Source organism: Delphinus delphis, chromosome 10 (assembly GCF_949987515.2).
Source record: "Delphinus delphis chromosome 10, mDelDel1.2, whole genome shotgun sequence".
Taxonomy (NCBI): domain Eukaryota; kingdom Metazoa; phylum Chordata; class Mammalia; order Artiodactyla; family Delphinidae; genus Delphinus; species Delphinus delphis.
Window position 1 is genome coordinate 53,511,389 of NC_082692.2, and position 13,802 is coordinate 53,525,190.

Below are 13,802 nucleotides of genomic sequence, written 5' to 3' on the forward strand. Positions count from 1 at the left end.
AGAACATTCTTCTTCCCTGACTTAGGTTGGGTTTTCTAAAAGCAGAAGGGAAGACAGGCATTCGTATGATTTCTTAAGGGAGTGGTCTCCGGAGAAGGGAAGGGAAGAAAGAAGGGGAGGGGAGGGCAAGGAGATAAGCAAGAATGTGATCTCAGCTGATCCTACAGGGAGCTCTGAGTATGAGTTACATCACAGAGATTGTCCCAGTTTCAGGCAGGGTCCCTGGACCCCCATGACAGTCAGTCATTGCAGAGGGGATATCCCTGTATATGGGGTGTGTAACCTCCCAGGTGAGGTGCCTCCCCACGGCCAGGACCAACTGTCCTGAGAAGGGTGCAGGTGTGAACCATAGCAGTCGACACTCACAGCAGCTGGGAGCCCTGTCCTGGTAAAGGAGATCTTGGAGCGTCAACAGCATCCCCTCCACCCCCATTCTTCACCTTGTTAAGTTCTATTTACTGAATTTTCAAGACTTGGTTCTGGTCGTACATTCTTTGACCACTTCTTTCCTTTGTAGCAGGTTAGATGTCCCTTGTCTGTATTCAGTAGCCTCCTGGACTTACTAACTTCCATCTAATCTCACTGTATACTATTGGGCCTTCTCCATTAATCATCTCTTTGGTGATATGGGATTACCTTTCCCATCTCTATCTACCATGCTTACCACAGTATGTACAACATAATGGTGTTCCATAAAATTGTGTTGAGTGGATGAATGAAATCTTGGATCCTCCATTAGTTTACTGTATGATCAAGGTCATAACTTTTGTGAGTCTAAATCCCCACTGCTATAGGCAGGGAATAATACCTGTCCACTGGTGTCTTAGTGTTAAGAAGGTCAAGCCACCTAGCACAGTCTTAGCCATGAGGCATGGTTTGAAAACCAGATCTTGTTTTGTCTGGCTCACCCTAGTGCAAGAGTCCGCTTGACATAGGAAAATGGTGTCCCTCCCACCCGTTCCCTTGGTCGGTAGATTGGGCAGTTCCAACAACTCTGACTTATATCAGGCTGACCTCTATCAGTAACTCCTCCTCCTGAGCCTTTATGTTGCCTCCAGGAGCCACTCAGGACCTCTGCTCCGCGCTTCACACGACCGTCCTTACAGATCGATTATTTCAGGGAGTGTTGCTGTCTCATCTGCTATTCTCACTTCTTGCTGACAGTTGCAGCCAAACCTTTGAAGTTCGAGTCTTGCTCGTCTCCTTCCTTCCTTGGTTGTCATTGGCTCTCGCTGTTAAACCCAGATGAGATGGAGAGTTGGATGCTCAAAGTTTGTTAAGTTCCCAGGAGAATGATCCTCAGGAAGGTCTTCTGAGGACGTTCATGGAATTTTGTCTCTGCTTTTTTAATCGTGCCGACTCAAAGGAGGACATTTCTGCTTAGAGGGCTCCCACACTCCCCTATTGTTCCTCAGTAAAATCTTGGTGATAAATGACATCATATCCATAATCAAGTTTTGGTTTTCCTGGATAACCTTATGATTATATTAGGGTGATGTAGAAACACCAGTGCACCAGGGATTGGAATACTTGCTCCCTATTTCAAGTGACCATTAATTAGCTGTGTGACCCTAGGCAACTTTATCTCTTTGTTCTGGAGGTGCTGCTGCAGCTCTCAACAGGTGAGAGGAGTGAAGACAGAGTGGACAGAATAAACACATACTGAAGGGCCCAGGTTAACAGGATATAGTTTTTATGAGGGGGATGAGGGAGAGAGAGTGATCAAGGACAACTCTCAGAGTCTGTAGGAACTCTAGCAAGTTGGATAGGGAACAGGAACCTGCAAAGAAAATAGAGGAGAAGCCAGGGAGATGGGAGGAAAATCAGGGGGTTGCGGAGGCCTGAGAGACCAGGTCATTCCAGAGGAGGGAAACGGTCTGCACCACTGCTGAGGTTTCTGGTAAGATGAGGATTAAAAATTGTCCTTGGGCTTTAGCAGCAAAGAGGTCACCTGATGATCACAGAGGCATTTTAAAGCCTGTGATGGGGGTGGAAGATGGAGTGGAGTGAATTGAGGAGTGAGTACGAGGGGGCCATATGGAGACTGCAAGGAGAGAGAACTTTCTGGAAAACTTTGGGTGTGAGGAGGTGGAGAGAGAGCTATAGCTGCAGGAAATGTGGAGTGGAAGGAAGATATTTTTAAGGCTGGGGAGACTTGAGCCTTTTTTAGTGATTGAGAGGAAAGGGTTGACTTCTTCAACATAGAAGAGAAATGGTTTAATTGATACCCTGAAAAGGCCAGGGAGGAAGTCCAGAATGCAGGAGGAGGGACTGACATTGGCAGAGAAGGACACTGCCTTGAATGTCACATCAGGGATATGCGTGTTGTTGTGGAAACCACACTCGAATTCACTGGGCCAGCTGCTATTTCTCCTTCCTTCACCCTCTACCACAATATCGGTCAGACACCTTTTCTCTAGACCTCAATTCTCAGCAGCCCCGACTCCACTTGTGTGTGTCCAAGGTGGGAAGGAGAATGTCCCAGGACCTCACAGGCACCTTCTTGGTCATTGGGACTAGCCTCCTTCCTGCCTCTGTTCACTCAGTGTCTGATCAGGCATGAGAGTCATGCCCAAGGTTCCCTATACACTCACCCCATCCAAGCATCCATTCTCACCTGACTTCCCAAGTTCACATCCTACCAACCCAAAGTCGACTCCCTCTCTCCTCCTCTCAGATGAACTGGACAAGCTGTAGCTGCAGGGTGTATGATGGTTACCTTTCCCCTGGTCTGCCTCATGCTCCTGTGTCTGGGTCCAGGATGAGTCAGCATTCTCTAGTGCTCTTGGCCAAATCCATTTTTCTTATAAATGAAGATACTGTCCCCATTTTCCTAGTTGACAGAGGGGCCTAATGAGTCCACTGGCCTCACCTGTGTGTGTTAAGTGGCTTGAGTGTCATTTAATCTAACTTCAAGATGTGTGACTAAATTCTAGATGTGCTAGTAAAATGCTGACCCTATTAAAAAAATCCAAGTATCACATTTAAACAAAATCCAGGAAGCAATGACTAGAAACACAAATTAACTGAGAGCTTTAATATGCTCCTATGTTTGTGCATAACTAGCTTTCTAAAGGCCTGAAGACAGAACCACAGACTTTTTTTTTTTTTTACATCTTTATTGGAATATAATTGCTTTACAATGGTGTGTTAGTTTCTGCTCCATAACAAAGCGAATCAGCCATACATGTACACATGTTCCCATATCTCTTCCCTCTTGCGCCTCCCTCCCTCCCACCCTCCCTATCCCACCCCTCCAGGAGGTCACAAAGCACCGAGCTGATCTCCCTGTGCAGACTTTTTAAAAACAACAAGAAATTGCAAGTCAATAAACATCCTATTCCCATGCCCCCCTCTGCTCATCCAACCCGGTGATGACGAAACGCACACTGACATGAGCAATAAGAAAAATAACATTATCACAGGATCAATGTCTATTGCTGGCTTCATATATAAAGGACTTGGCTTCCTATTGATGTTTAATTTTTGTAAATGCCTCTGGAAATTTAAGTAGCAGTAGGAAAACATTATCCTGAGATAATGTTCAATTTCTCCCAACATAAGCTCTTAAACCCTGGATGTGTTCAGTTTTCAGTCTGGGACAAATTCTGGAGAACAAATTTCTTTGGAACAGACAGTGGTAGATTTATTTTAAATAGGCTGGCTTTGGTGCTCCGGGTCTAGGGGACAGGAGAGTAGAAGATGGTTGGAACAACAGAGGAACAGAAAGCCTGGCGGTCTGCTTGTTCCGTGGCTTGTTCTAAGGTACCCATCAGCAAAGTGGGAGACTCTTTCTCCTCCCTCCCTGTCCCACAGCTGATGCAGTGGCATGTGCCCAATTTGTGACTACTAGGGGACAAGTGAGGAGGCTCTGAAGGGTTCATCTGTCCATGTAGGATCCTGTGATGTCCTAGCATCCTGTTACCCCTTGCTGTACCTCAGCTGCTCTGGCATTGACTCAAATCCCTGGGGCTGTATACTGGGCACCTAGCTTGAATAACAAATCCACGCCTGCCAGCTCTACCCTAGGAAAAGCATTAGAATACTTTGAAGGGGAGGAATCATAGATATAAAAGCTGAAAGGGAGGTTCCTCAAGAGATCTAATCTAGGATTCCTCAGCCTTCAGGCAGGTAAGGTGTGAATGCCCCCATTCCTCGGAAGAAATTCTGAAGATCCAGCTAATTAGAATAGAGGGCAGGTAAGTGACTGTCATATACCCTTAGAGCAGTGTTTCTCAGACAGCTTGCACAGAATTGCCTGGTTCTTGTTAAAACACAGATCTCTGGACCCCACCCCCAGAGTCTCAGATTCTGTAAATCTGGGGTGGGGCCCAGGAATGTGCATTTCTAATAATTTTTTAGTTCCTGCTGATGCTCTTGGTCTTGGTCCGGAGGCCACTCTTTTTTTGTTTTTAAAATAAATTTATTTATTTATTTTTGGCTGCATTGGGTCTTTGTTGTTGGGTCTTTGTTGCTGCACACGTGGGCTTTCTCGTTGCAGTGAGCGGGGGCTATTCCTCGTTGCGGTGCACGGGCTTCTCATTGCAGTGGCTTCTCTTGCTGCAGAGCTTGGGCTCTAGGCATGCGGGCTTTAGTAGTTGTGGCTCGCGGGCTCTAGAGCTCAGGCTCCATAGCTGTGGCGCACGGGCTTAGTTGTTCCGCCGTATGTGGGATCTCCCCAGACCGGGGCTCAAACCCATGTCCCCTGCATTGGCAGGTGGATTCTCAACCCTTGCACCACCAGGGAAGTCCCCAGATGCCACGTTTTGAGAATCACTGGACTAAAGTCTCCTTTCTGTATTTCATGACCCAGAAGCTGGGCTGTCTTAAGCTAACACGTGAGTTGTTCTGTAACCTGTTGAGTCAAATAGGAGCATAAAATACCCATGTCCCCAAAGGAAGCTCATTCCTTCATCTGAGACTCTGCAGAGCCTTTGCCCGAGTAAGAGTAAGCTGTTTTCCTCACTGTGACTCTAAGGCCGGTTCCAACTACTCCAAAGCCACATGCTCTTGGAAAGACACAGGGATTCCTCAAGGTGTCCCAGCCTCTGACCTAGAATCTTTTAACTTGAGAAGAACTGTCACCTTCCTGGGAATCTGAAATAGAAAGGCAAATTTGTGAAGGCCTTTCTGACTCTGAACAGCTGGATTCGCACTCGGCCATGGTGATCACTCAGTGCCATGCAGACATGACAGTGATAAATGATGCTGGATTCCACTAAAAAACCATCAAAGCTGCAGGGTGGAGACCCCAGTCACTGAGCCCAGTGCCCTCTGGCCCTTCCGGTCAAGGTTTGAAAAGCTGACAGGCGGCAAGGAGGTAGGGTGAGAGAGAGGCATCATGTGGGTGTGGCAGCTTCGCAGTTGTAGGGGTGGGGTGATCAGCAGGAGAGGAGGGAAGGGTAGACAGCAACCAGAGGGTTTTCTTCAGTCCCAAGAATTGTAGACCCTTACCTGACCTCCCTTCTTCCCTGACAGAAGAGTTTCATGAGAAAGTCCACTTGCCTCGGAGTACAGTCCCAACCCCACCCCCACCTGAGTCAAAGCAGTGAGAACATTCGGCTCTTTGCAGGGTTATGTGTTCTGAATTTTCTACTTGCATTATGTTTCATATAAAGGTTAGAAAACAAAAATGCTGGAATTTTCAAGTCCTTGTCCTGCTTCTCTCTGTCAATTTCTAGTGTGCTGCCTTTATAAGCATTTCCCCCTTTTGTTTTAATTGCTTCCATCTTTTTCCTTTTGTATTCTTTCTTGCTGATTCTTCTTCTTTGTTCCTCTTTGAGGAATTCAGATTTCTGCTTCTCCAGTCACCTTTCTTTCCAGTCTTTGACTTTTAAGAGCAGACTGTGTAGGTGGTTATGAACACAAGGGCCAGTTCTGAGAGCCACTTCTCCCCCAGCAACTTGCATTTCAGGCAGAAGGAGCCCACGTCCACTTCTATTTTGCTTAATGTGTTACTGAAATGCAACATGTATACAGAAAAACGCACAAACCATATATTTCTCGCTGATGGATTTTTATAGACTGACCACACGGAGTGACCAGCACCCAGATCAAGAAACAGAACATGGCCGGCCCCAAAGCCCCTAGTGTCTCCCTTCAGTAATTTCCAGCCCTTCGGAATATCACTATCCTGATTTCTAACAGATTAACTTTGACTGTTTTTTAACTTTACATAAATGGAATCATTCAATGCATACTCTTTGATGCCTGGCTATTTTTCTCAATTTTGTGTTTGTGAAATCCACTGATGCTGTTACATGTAGTTTGTGCATTTTCCTTGTGCTCTCTCTCCTTTGCTCTCTCTGTGTAACGAACATATTACACTTGATTCATTTGACTATTGATGGACATTTGGGCTTTCCCAATTTGAAGCTGTTATGAATTTTGCAGCTATTCTCATTATTTACATGCTTTTCTGTGAACATACATCCTTTTTCTGTTGGATTTATGAGTGGAATTGCTATTTTATAAATTAGCATTTATTCAGCTTTAGAAGGTACTACTATATAGTTTTCTAAAGTTACTTTACCAATTTATACCTATACCCCCACCAGAAAAGTCCAAGAGTTGTAGTTGCCCCACATTCCTGTCAACATCTGGTATCTTTACTTTTATTCATTGTGATAGGTGTGTGATGATAAGGGATTGTGGATTTAATTTGCATTTCTTCGATAGCTGATAAAGTTGGGCGCCTTTTAATATGTTTACTGGTCGTATCAATACCCTTTTTGGTGAAGTACCTGTTAAGTATTTTGTCCATTGTAAAAATTTAGATTATTTGCCTTTTCTTATCGCTTTGCAGGAGTTCTTTATTATTGTGGATATGAATTCTTTGACAGATACTCTAGAGCAAATGTCTTCTCCCAGGCGTTGGCTTGCCTTCAACTCTTCTTCAAACCCATTGTTTTACAACTGCCAAACTCACACTTAAACTCCAGCTCAGATGTCACCTAATTGGTGACTTAGCCTCCATCCCCTTTCTCCTGGAGTTGTTGCCTATCCCTTGTCCTCCCACAGCTTCGGTCTAACGCTGTCTCATAGTAATTGTCGAATTAGTTACAGTGACCTCTCTTCAGAAAGACTGACCCAATGCCACTGAAACAAAAGACAGGGTTTTTAAGCACTGGGGTGAGCTAGTAGAAAAGTACTGCAGGACTTTATGGGGAAGGTAGGTCAATGTGATTAGCCCGTCTCTGTCTGCTAATTGGTGTTTATCGAAGTTAGGCTTCTACCCTCCCACAGAGACTGGGAGATGACTGTAATCATCTCTCTTGATGGTTATATTTCAAAGGGATGGCTCCACAGTCCTTGAGAAAACTCAAGATTCTTGGGTTGTAATTGGCTGGGAGAAGATTTACATCTCAAAAGGACAGAGAAAGAATTTGCAATCTTCTAAACTAAGGAATAAAAAAGTAAAGTAAGTCATGTTCTGAGAAAAGGGAGGTCAGGAGCCTATAGTTAGGAAGAAGCCCATCTGAAGTTTAGTCAAGCTGAGGGGAATGTTAAGGCCATCTTGGTCACCCTCACTCCAATTTAAATACCATAATTTAAATTTGGTTTTAACATTCTACCCCTCTGTTCTAAAGCCTTCCATGGCTCCATACCAAAGGAGCTGTAAACTCAGGTGTGCATGGAAGAGTCTCCATGCTCTTATCCCAACCTCCCCTGAGTCTTACTCCTGCCATACTGGAGATGGAGTCACCATGAGCATTCTGAAAATGGTCACAGGAAGTGAGGTTGAGGGAGATGAACTTCAAAGCATCACAGGATGTAAGTGGCTAACCCAGTGGTGATTTGAATCATGGGCCGGGTGAGGGTAGAGCAGGAGAAACAAGACCAGGTAATGTCCCAAGTCGTTGGACTACCAGCCAAGTGTGTTTCTGGGAAACGGGCATTTTGTCTCAGGCAGTGCTCTGAGAGAGTGACCTGCTCAGACTTCTCAGCTGGGCCCCAGCTGCCCTTCAAGGGCTTTCTGGTAGTCATATCATTTCAGGGTTAGTTTAACAAAATTCAGAGATTTTTCCTTACGTGGAAACCATCTGTGCTCCATCAAGGTCAAGGTCATGGGCCAATGGGCCAATCATGTTTTGTGCCCATCCTCTGAAGGTCAGCGAGATGGATGTGGTCCCCTTAATGTCTCCTGAATGACAAGGACAACCTAAGATTTTCTACCTTCCTGCTCCACTGAACACACAGAACTCAATTGAAAGCCCACAACACATTTAAGTGTCTGAAATTAAATCTGAAGTCGAAGCAGCAGCATCTTATTACTTTTAATCAGTGCAGTGCATGAAAGCCCCTTTGGAGAAATCGTTATTTTACCTCTACACACAGAAGGCAGAACTGCACCCTGCTTCCTCTGGTCCCTGGAAGATGACAAGGACTCTTCACTCTGCCTGTCCATCAGACTTCAGCTTCTGCTGTGTCCAGGGCTTGGGTCAGATTTGATCCTTAGAGCTGCTTCTTTTGAGTCCCACTTTGCATGGCTTTCAGCTGTACTTTTCTTAATATAGGGACAAGAGGCTGAGGGATTAGTAACTATAGTTACCATTTATTAAGCACTTTCTTTATCAGTGTTAGTAGCAAACAATCAAAACTGGTTTGATCAGGGGGTAATTTATTAAAGGATATTGGGTTGTGCACAGAATCTCCAGCAAAGCTAAAGAACAGGGTTGGAAGCTGTACAGCCAGGAGCAATGCTCAACATCTCACTGCAGAATTGGAGGTAGTAGGGACACCACAACTGCCACCCCGGGCACAGCAGCACAGCTTGAACTGCTAATGCTGAACGCTGGAAGCCATGTCTAATTTTCCCTGCAACAGCCATGAACGGTAAGTAGTATTATCTTCATTTTACAGATGAGGTCACAGAAGTTCAGAGATGTTAGGTAGCTTATTCCCAAAGTTAGCTACAAATTCTCAACTGTGAGTTCAGTGAGGATGGGGATTATGTTGATTTTGCTCACTGTTTAGTGTAAGCTCCAGTGCCAGTTCAGTAGGTACTAAATAAACTTATGGAATGAATACACCGGGGAAATGATGGAGAGATGCATGGTTATCGTGTTTGTTTTAGTCCCACTTTAACACGACTTGTCCTCTTCTACCTTCCTTTGGGACCATATCCCATGTTTCTGGCCAGAGGGTTGGGTAAATGACTCAGGGTCAGGCAGTCATAATATCCTCCTGGCCCTGGTGTTTGGTCCCAAAGTTTGAAGGATGTGAGTCTGAGCAGATGGCCCAGCACATGGAGCAAGACTGATTGTGATATGAAAGAACTGAGCCAACATACAGAGAGGAGCGAAGACAGGATTTCTGATTCAGTTTTCCTGCATATTACTAATATTGGCTGTTTTATAAATAAGCACTATCACTCCAGTCCAGAAAGGCAGATTGAAAATGGTGACTTCTCTCAAAAAAGGGGTTTTATTTTGGATGCCAACTCCAGTGCCCCATTAGATGGATACGTTTCAAGAAGTATTCTGGGTTAAAATGGATGTCTTCTCAATCCTTCTTCCTTTCTCTTTGGCAAGCCCCCATGTGTCTTAACTTACCTATAGTTAAATGGAGTCTCTTTTACAGGCAGTTTTTCCATCTCCAAGCCCATGCTCAGTGAATATCTCTGAGATATGTTTGTTGGGACAACTGTTGGGCAAAGGATGTTACGGGGGCAAGAGAAAAGCAAACTTCAAGGTGGACAATGCAGGTTCTGGTGGCCATAGTATGTTTCAGGCTGAGCACCTTTGAGAACCCTTCTACTGGAGGAGTCTGTTGTGTAGCGCGCTCATGTGGTCAGGTACAGAGCACTCCTTCAGGCTAGCTCTAGTAATGGGACTGTTGTGAAGTTGTCAGTGCACTCGTTGCATTGACATTGCATCGTCCAGACCTCTTGCAGGAGCACAGCTGCAGCATGGGGCTCTGTGGATCCTGGGGTGTAATTTAAGAATTAGATGTTTGCTCTATCCTAGTAGCTTTAGCCTCAGGCCATCTTGGCCCATCCTGTAGTACCAGGGCTCCTTCATTATCAGGGCTCAGTTATCCTTTTGTTTCTATTCCAGCTCCAGTGCTGACGGCATGACCCTCTCCCTCATTACTTCCATGGACCACCGGCTGGTCCACAGATTAGACATCCCCATCGGGTGTCGTAGCCTTGCTTATCTCTATACTTGATGGATAGAGCTGCTGGCCCTTCAGTCCTTCCCTATCCACCACTGCACCCAGCTCCCTACCCAACCCTCTCATCTCCAAAGCTCTGATGAATCAGTTTTCATTTCCCAGGCCGAGTATATTCCCACATTTGGCTGAAGACTTTCTACCTTCCCGGAATGCCCAGTCTCTGTACCTTTGTTGTCCTCCCAGGGCTCCTGGCCTTTCTTTCTTTCTGCATCATAAGGAATGCAGCCTGCTGCTGCTCTGCCCCATTGCTGCTTGCCTTACTAATTTTGCTTTTCAAAATGAGGCTTAATTGTAACTTTTATTGACAGACTTACCTTATGCCATAGGAACCCCTCTTGAATCAATTAAAATCAATTAATCACACAGTGATTAACTTTAATTGTGGGATGTTTCCTACACTCAGCAAATAACCATTCACATATGCTTCAATTAATATTTTTACCCCCCTTTGTTGACAAATGAGCTATTGTACTTAAAATTAATTAAATGTTAGCGTGGTCCCAATTAACATTGCATTAGCCGAAAAAATGCCTTGATTGTCAATCCTGAGCAAAATGTGTGACAATCTACCACTTAACATAATGCAGTATATGTTAGTTAGACACACGGAGGCCTAACCTTTTTCCAAATATAGTGAATGATCTGGTCAAAACATGAGGCCACATTTAAAGCCATTGAAAATCTTGGGATTTTTTTTTACTCTGACTTGAGATAAACAGGGAAAATAAAACTGTGTCCACCTAGAAATAGTTGCCTATCTTTTTCTGTCTGTGTTTTGCTAAACCAAGATTTAATGTCTCTAGATGATCAGTGCTTTATATATAGGGCCTTTTTATTTTACTCAATATTTTGTATTATTTTTGTCTCTTTTATTTCTAAAGTGTCTCATTCCTCTCTATCTTAAATGTTTCTTTACCGAAACACTCTTTATTGTGCCATAAATTCCAAACTGCATTTTTCATTTTTCACTCAACCTTCTGTTTTTGAGACTCTTCTAAGTAGGTTATGTGGGTCTATTTTATATGCAAACATTGTTTATCCATGCCCACATTGATAAGCATTCAAATTGTTTCCAACTCTTTGCTTTTATAAGCAGTGTTGGGATGAGTATCTTTGTGTTTCTGAATTTGGGTATGTTGGGGTCCAGGGCAGACCACCCCAAAATGTACCTTAATGACATATTGATTATTTTGAATTAAAGTTACTTAAGAAACAGCAGGGCTTCCCTGGTGGCGCAGTGGTTGAGAGTCCGCCTGCCAATGCAGGGGGCACGGGTTCGTGCCCCAGTCCAGAAGATCCCACATGCCGCGGAGCGGCTGGGCCTATGAGCCATGGCCGCTGAGCCTGTGCGTCCGGAGCCTGTGCTCCGCGACGGGAGAGGCCACAACAGTGAGAGGCCCGCGTACCACAAAAAAAAAGAAAAGAAAAAAAAAGAAACAGCAAATACAAGAAGAACACTCTGACCCTCCTTTCTGTCTCCCTGGAAGCAGGAAATAAATCTCTCATGTGAAAGGTTCATTCCCTGCATCTGGAGGTAGAAGGGCACCCTTATTGCCCAAGACAGAAATCAGGGCTGAGAAGCCTATAGAAACAAACCTTGTTACTTCTTTAATTTACTTCCCCAAGCCCAACTCTGTTTGGATTCTTCACTAATTGGCCACCCCAAACCTAAGCTTCTTTGTGCTGTGAATTCCTCACAAATTTATTGTTTCTTTGCTTAAAAAGTATAAAAGCTGCTTGCTTTGGCCACCTCTTAGGTCTCATTTCTATGGGACCTCCATGCACATGAATTAGAATTTGTTTCTTTTTCTCCTGTTAATCTGTCTTGTGTCATTTTATTGTTAAACCAGCCACATGGAACTCAAGAGGGGTAGAGAGGGAAAATACTCCCTCCCCAACAGGTACCTGTCTGAGATACATTCCTAGGGAAGCAACAATCATTGGGTCATAGGGCGAGTGCAAACTGCACTCTGGATTTGATCACATTTTGCGCAGGAGGAAATGGAGATCTGGAGAGGTTAAGCAAATTTTCAAGGTCAGGTCTGTGACCAGGCTTGATTTCAGATCTTCTGACTCTTAGTGGATCTTCTGCATCTTAGTGGATCTTCTGAATCTTAGTGAAATATTTATTTCACAATATGCTACCATCTCAATTGCCCTGAATTCCCTGGAATTTTCAAAGCAAAATTTCTCTAATATGATAGTTTCATTGTGTTATAGTTTGGAATATATTATTAGGGTCAACATTCTATATACAAATTATGGCTGACACAGAGACGTATGCAACTATTATCAGGCAATGGCATTGGGAATTTAGGTCTAAACTGTTCTCTTCAAAAACTGCTTTTAGGGAATTCCCTGGTGGTCCAGTGGTTAGGACTCTGCGCTTTCACTGCAGAGGGTGCGGGTTCAATCTCTGGTCAGGGAACTAAGGTCCCCACAAGCCATGCAGAGCTGCCAAAAAAAAAAAAAAAAAAGAAAAGAAAAAAATAACAAATTTAAAAAAACCCTGCTTTCGCTATTGGGCAAAGGCCTATAAAACCAGTCAAATATTTTAGAATAGGTGATAGAGATATAATAATTATCCATGTGAGATTTCAAAGTTCTTCTCACACTAGGGGGCAAAACACTGCTTCCACGATAAACACACACACACAAACGTAAATCCCACATTTATCTTTACAAGTAAGCTTGCCCTGAAGGGTGTACATATGTATGTCTCTGAGAGATATAAAGTGATATAAATCTAAGCTTTTAAGTTGCCTTTGGAGCTTTATAGTTCCTTTGTGTGTTTGGAGTAGGTTTGACTGCTCAAATGCCATCCCTAGATATATTATTTGCCTCCCTGTTTCCTCTGCCTCCGTTCACATTAATTTCTTAAGGGTTAATTGAGCAACTGCTGAATCCAAGAACAATATACATTCCTTGTCCTTATAACACAAGGCAGAGGGAAATAAGTAACAATTCTGAGTGCTGAGCCAAGGCTTGTGGGTGACCCGAGGAAGGAGCCATTGAATCAGTCAGTGAGTGGTGAGCAGGAAGGTGAGATCTGAGCTGGACTTGAACAGATGTGTAGGAGGCGGTCAGGTGGAGGAGGAAGGCAGGATCCTAAGTACAGGAGAGAGCAGAGTGCTTCACCTGCCTCCTGTACTCATGCCCCCGCCCCCTGCTCTTCCTGCCCCTACAGTAGCCATGTTCAGAAATAATCCAGCATCCCTGAGGGAAGAGGAACAAATGTTCTACATTGCACCATGCTAAGCATCCCCCTCCAGTCCTTGTGCCTGTGAAATGCATTTCACGCCTCATCTGTTCCTTAAATGAGATGTGAAAGCAGTTTACACCTCGTTTACATTTGTGCTGTTTTACCAAACAGCATAGATACAGCTCCATCCAAAGTAATGAAATGAGGTCAGGCACCCTTTCTCTCCTTGGATTGAATCCACCCAACTCTTCATATCCTCCCAGGCATCTACTAAGTGTTGGGAGAGAAAGTGCAAGGCTTGGTGGAGAGGTGTAGGGAGCAACAGCAACAGGTATTCAGATCCTTTTTGAGGGAAATGGCCTTCCTTTCAAGCCAATAGTACTTTACTGAGTATAATTTGCTTAAGTGAAATGCAGAAATCATA